Raw genomic sequence first — 6,563 nt, 5'->3', positions numbered from 1 at the left:
ATTAGGTCGATTTTTATGATTTAGAGTCAGCTTTGACCGACTCTAAACTACATTTTTGTAGTGTTAATCCTCATATATATTACAAATTTTCAATTTAGTCTGGCACATAAGAAATATAAATCAATTTATATACATATTGTGGAGGAAAGACACTCACCAGAAGGGGAGAGTTAAATAATGTGTATCAAAAATTCACATATTTATGTAGTGAAAAGAAAATAATTTATCAGGCAAAACAGTGAAGAAGAGTTGAATGAAACACTTATACTTTTATACTAGTTCGTCTCATCTACCAAGACTACGTCCAATTCTTAATCTAATCAAATTGAGTTGTACTAACTTTCAACAAAATTACAAGTATTTTTTTACCAAGGTACTTGTAACTTAATCCTAAGTAGTTTTTTATTTGCCTCTTCAAGCAACTATGCAAGTATTCTTTGAACAACAAGACTCTCCAAGCTTTAGCACCAAGTATTCTTTCAAGCAAGCCTTTTTAGGCTCAACACTAAGTATTCTTTCAAATAAGTCTCTCCAAGCTCAATACCAAGTATTCTTTTAAACAAGCTTCTCTAGGTTCAACATTTACAACAAAAGTAATAGATGAATATAAGATTATTTCGTCTCTTCTATACGTAATGTAATTAGCCATGAAAGCACAAGTAATGTACAAAGAAATATATACAAAATTTACAATAAGTATTTCTTTGTAATTTTTTGCTTTGTGTATTTCAGTATGCTTATATATACAATTTTTCTTGATACGTATCCCTTCTGTCTTATGTTGTTTGAAGGCTTCATAGCTCTAGATGTAAGAGCCCGATTTTCACAGATTGTTTGAGGGCCCAAAGGCCCAATAGGAGTGATTTAGTAGCCAGAATGGGCCGTTCCAAACTACTAAAACGAGAGTGATTTTGTAGCCCAGAACGGGTCGTTCCCAAACTGGAACGGGCCGTTCCAAAATACAAGAATTGTCTACAAATTTTAGATGGGAACGGGGCATTCCAAATCACCAAAAATGTCTATAACCCTAATTGAGAATGGGCCATTCCAGATATGGACGTTATGGGTTAAATGCAACCCTAGAACGGGCCGTTCTGGTTTGAGAACAGCCCTTCTAGATGTGAATTTTACACATGCTGCTAGAGTCCAGAACGGGCCATTCCAGATTTAGAACGGGTCGTTCCGGCGAAGCCTGATGCGTATAAATAGTGCGCTTTGCCACTCCCAAAAGGCACACCTCTCATTTTCGGATTTCTTTCCCAAAAGGCACACCTCTCATTTTTTGATTTCTTTTCTTCTGCTCTCTCTTCTTTCCCTCTACTTTCTGCTTCAGACCAAGGGGAACCCAGCGAGGGAGACCAACCATATCTTGTGTAGGTTCAACTTCTACATATCAAGGTACGGGGGAAAAAGGGATTATTTATATGTAGAGTTACATGAGGGAATTGGGTAGAGGAAGAGCCTTTAGGATTATGAGTAATTTTATAATTAATTTTGTTTGGAGAATTATTGGTCTTATGTGATTCTGTATGTATTTAGGACTATGAATATATGATTAATTTGTAAAAATGATGCTCTGGGAGAGAGAACGTAATTATAAAAAAAGTGTCTGTAAGTTAGGTTTTGGAAAAATTGGATTATTTCTGTTTGAGGAATTAATGATCCCATTAGATTCTGTATGTGTTGAGGATTAGAAATATATATTTAATTTGTAAGAATGATGATCTGGGAGAGAGAACGACATTGTAGAAAAGTGCCTGTAAGTTAGGTTTTGGAACGATTGGGGGTTTAACTAATTATGTTAAATTGATAATTCCATTGATTATTATATTAATTTATGAATGTTATTGTTATATTACTTGATAAAAATTGATGATTTAGATGTGAATTGCTTGAGGTGTATGAAACCATTATTTTGGACTTATCTGATGTGTGTATGGAATTGAACTATGAGATGTTGTGTGGAATGTGAATGAGATGTGATTGTGGTTCTTCACACCTATGACCAGGGGTGAGCATGGCCCGGGATTGTTACATGGGTATCGTGACCTTGGTTAACATGTGATGGGTGAGCACGACCCTGGGTTAGGGGTAACGTGACCTTTGCACAGTGTTATATCAGGGGTGAGCACGGCCCGGGATTGTTACATGGGTATCGAGACCTTGGTTAACATGTCAGGGGTGAGCACGACCCTAGGTTAGGGGTAACGTGACCTTGGCACAGTGTTATATCAGGGGTGAGCACGACCTTGGATTGTTAAATGGGTAACGTGACCTTGGCATAGTGTGAAGTGCAAGATTTGTGATGATTGGTGTGATTGCGAATTATGACGTGATGATGATGTATGATTGGTCGAATTATGATATGTTGAAATGTTTATGAATATTTTATTAAGTATAGAGTTATAATGAGACGATATGTTGCGTTTTCCTTATGTGCTTTGTATATAGATACTTTCTTTTCTCACCGTACAATTTGCGGATGTTTTAGGTGAGGAAGATCCGGCTTTGAGTGGCATCTAGGATGCCAACAGTTGAATTGTGGGTGTGCTATGATATTGTGAAATCGGGGCAGAAAATTCTAGGATATAGATTTTTATATGTATTTTGAGTTATATCTTGTCTTTTGAAAACAATTTGTAAACTCTTAAACTTTTACCTTCCAAGTTTTATTTCCAGTTATTTTGGATATTGAAGAAAGAACAGTTATGAAGTTTTATGTGAACCCTTTTACCAACGTTGAAAGTTTTATTTTTCTTAATTTATTTACATTATTACGATGTATGTGTTGAGGTAGTAAGGGTGTCACATTTAGTGGTATCAGAGCCTGGTTGATCCAATCGGCCGTGAGTTATGAGTCTACTATGCTTGTTTGGTAGATGAATGATGGAATGAATTGATTGTGGAATTTATTGATATGCTAGTATGATGATTGATTATGTTTTTTGTTATTTAATTGTGTGTACTCTAGCAATGTTTTGCATTATGATGAGGATAATGATGATGTTTCCCTTGTGTTGTTAGTGTTGTGCTTACTTGTATATTCTTTTCTCAGAATTTAGATGAAATACATGATATAGCTTAGTTGATGCTATTTATGATTGCTTATTTGTTTTGATACTTCTTGCTTACGTAAGAAGTAGTGGTTGAGTGGTATCACTCGTGTTGCGAGCATATGTGCCAGTAGTAGTGGACGAAGCCTTGTGCTACTATTGGAACCTTGGATGTGGGTGAGACATTGAATTTTCGAGTGTACTGAGTGTTTAGGGTTAATGGAGTTTCTGAAATCTATAGTTATAGTGATTGAATCCAAGAGGTTGTATGTTGAGAATTAGTGTTTTGAGTGTTCTTGATAAGAGGCTGAAGTATTGGTGATTTTCTTGAGTGTTGGTGCTTGCATGTTAACCTTTTATGGTTTAGGTACCATGTGAGTTTTATTTTCTAAGTCTTTTAAGTGGAATATATGAGTTGCTTGAGTTTAGGATTGTAGTGGCAAGTTTGGATACGAATTTAAGGTGGAAATAAGTAAGTTTGGAAGGGTTGAGGTATTTTGTGGGATGTTAGTGCACTATTGTTGTCCAGTGTAGGAGATATTTTCTTTGTAGTTTTTGTTATGCCAGTATGAGTACCGTATTGATAGAGTTAGATTTTGTGGTTTTCATGAAAGTTGTAGTCTTGGATGTTATCTTTTCAATGGCACCGGAATCAGGTAAAACGAAGGTTTAGAACTCCAGTTATTGTTGTTTTGGTAATCAGAGGCTAGTTGTAAGCGTTAAATATATCTGTTGTGGTTTTTGAATTGTTAGTTAAAAAGATGATCTGTTTAGAATATCATGTCTTCATAAGAGTTATAGCTTATTCTTTTAGCTTTCTTTTGAGATAGGATTGAGATCATTAGATGAGTGTAACTCTCTAGGTATCATTTCCTTGCTAGTTGTTGAAGGGATATGTACGATGTCATGATGTTTTGAGTTGTTAGGAAATGCAAGGATAAAAACTGATTTGGTTATGATGTTCTGAGGTGTTTTCATGTAGATTGAGAGGTTGTTTAAGGTTGTATGATGATATGTGGTAAAGTTGGTTCATGTACATGCTGTATGGAGTAAACGATGATTAATTCGTACATGATTAGGTATAATATATATATGAACATTTGAAGTAGGTGTTCTAATATGATTGGATATGCATGTATGTTGATATGAGGATAAATGACCTTATATATCAATTGGTGGGTGTTTGTGTGTTTAGTAAGATTGACCTTCGGATGTGATATCATCAAATTGGAGTTGAGGATGAGGATATATACTAGACAATTTTATGCTAGATATCTAAGTATGATTTTTGATTGTAAGAAGTGAATTTTCTAGGCCCTGTAACTTCTAACGGAGGTATAACGTAGATCTATCTAAGATAGAAGTTGTGCTTAAGTGGGAGATACTTGAGTCTATTAGTGAGGTTAGGAGTTTCTTGGATTAGCTCATTACTGCTAGAAATTTATTGAGGAAATTTCTAAGATAGCATTACCTTTGACTAGATTGACTAGGAAGAGTGCTGTCTTTATGTGGGATAGTACATGTGCGAGTAGTATCCAAACTCTTAAGGAAAGATTGACTAGTATTAATACTACTAGATTTTGGTAAGTCTTTTGTGGTATATAGTTATGCTTCTAAGATAGGTTTGGACAGAGTGTTGATGCAAGAAGGAATAGTAGTAGCTTATGCTTGTAGGAAATTGGGAATTCATGAGAGGAATTACCTTACCCATGACCTTGAGTTAGCAGTTTTAATATTTATACTAAGATTTGGAGACACTACCTATATGATTCTAAGCTTGATGTATTTAGTAATCGCAAGAGCCTTAAATATCTTTTGACCAAAGGAGTTGAATATGAGACAAAAGAAATAGTTGGAATTTCTTAAGGAATAAGATTTTGATCTTATTTGTTATTTGGGTAAAGCCAATGTGGTGGTCGATGCTTTGAGTAGGAACCCTTTACATTTATTTTCCCTTATGATTAGAGAGATGGATCTTTTTGGCTCAAATTAGAGATTTAAGTTGACTTGTGTGAAACTAGGTATGACTCGAGTAACGAATGGATGGTTGAAAGAAATTGGAGAAGCACATTTAGATGATTTATTTTGGTAGTAAGATATGAGGCTATAAGACATGGTAATGGATAAGAGTTTGTCTTAAGTATAGATGGAGTGGTAAGACTTTGAGACCGGGTATGTGTACGTAGTGAACTTATGCTAGGTGTTTGATCTTTACAGAGGGTCATATAAGTAAAGCTAATATTGTGACAGATGCCATGAGTAGGATGATCAATTATCCATCGTTTTCAATGATGTAAGGGTTGGATTTGATTGAGGAGGTTAGAGACTTAAGTGTGATGTGTGAGATCATCCTTAAGAGCATTGGATTGGGTATGTCAAAAGTGACTAGTGAATTAATGGATGAGATTAGAGTAGTCAAAGAGTTAAATCTTTTCTTAGTGAACCAAGTGGAGATGATTAATAGGGGTATAAATATCCCTTTACGAGTGAAAGTTGATGGTGTTTTGGGGTTCAAGGATAGAATCTATGTGCCTAGTAACCCAAATTAAGGAAGATGATCGTAGAGGAAGGACATAAAAGTACTCGTAACATTCATTTAGGAGCTACTAAGATGTATCAGAGTGGCGTAGCTGAAGCGTAGTGGCCTAAGGTGAAGAGAGGAGTAGAGGAATTTGTGTACTCGTGTTTAGTATGCTAGAAGTCTTTAGGACTTTTGCAACCTTTAGACGTCCCATTTTGGAAGTGAGATGGTGTGTAGATAAACCTTGGCTATAGGCTTTCTTAAGATGATTATGAAATTTGATTCATTTTGGGTTATAGTGGTTAGACTCACCAAGTTTACTTGCCTTACCCTCGTTGATAATAAATATTCCCTGGTGAGATAGTTAGAGTTGTACATGAGTAAGGTAGTGAGGTTGCATGGAAATTAGAAAACAAGATGCGAGGAGCCTACCTATTTCTGTTTTCAGGTGAATTTCGGGGACGAAATTTCTAAAAGGAGGGAAGACTTGTAACAGCCCAATTTTCACAGATTGTATGAGGGCCCAAAGGCCCAATAGGGGTGATTTAGTAGCCCAGAACGGGCCGTTCTCAAATTGGAACGGGTCGTTCCAAACTACTAAAACGAGAGTGATTTTGTAGCCCAGAACGGGCCGTTCCCAAACTGGAACGGGCCGTTCCAAAATACAAGAATTGTCTACAAATTTTAGATGGGAACGGGGCATTCCAAATCACCAAAAATGCCTATAATCCTAATTGAGAACGGGCCATTCCAGATATGGATGTTATGGGTTAAATGCAACCCCAGAACGGGCCGCTCTGGTTTGAGACAGCCCTTACGGATGTGAATTTTACACATGCCGCTAGAGTCCAGAATGAGCCTGTCGCAACCCGAAAATTTTGGATCTTGCGACCTATGGTTTAGACATCCTTTTAAAAGTCTCATTAATTAAGGAATGCCCGGACACCAGACTAATCCTTAATTAATGGTTTTGAAAATAGGTTCATGGA

The sequence above is a fragment of the Cajanus cajan genome, chromosome 8, assembly GCF_000230855.2.
Source record: "Cajanus cajan strain Asha chromosome 8, NIPB_CcT2T_4, whole genome shotgun sequence".
Classification (NCBI taxonomy): domain Eukaryota; kingdom Viridiplantae; phylum Streptophyta; class Magnoliopsida; order Fabales; family Fabaceae; genus Cajanus; species Cajanus cajan.
The sequence above is the reverse complement of the archived record's forward strand: the minus strand, read 5'-3'. Positions refer to the sequence as shown.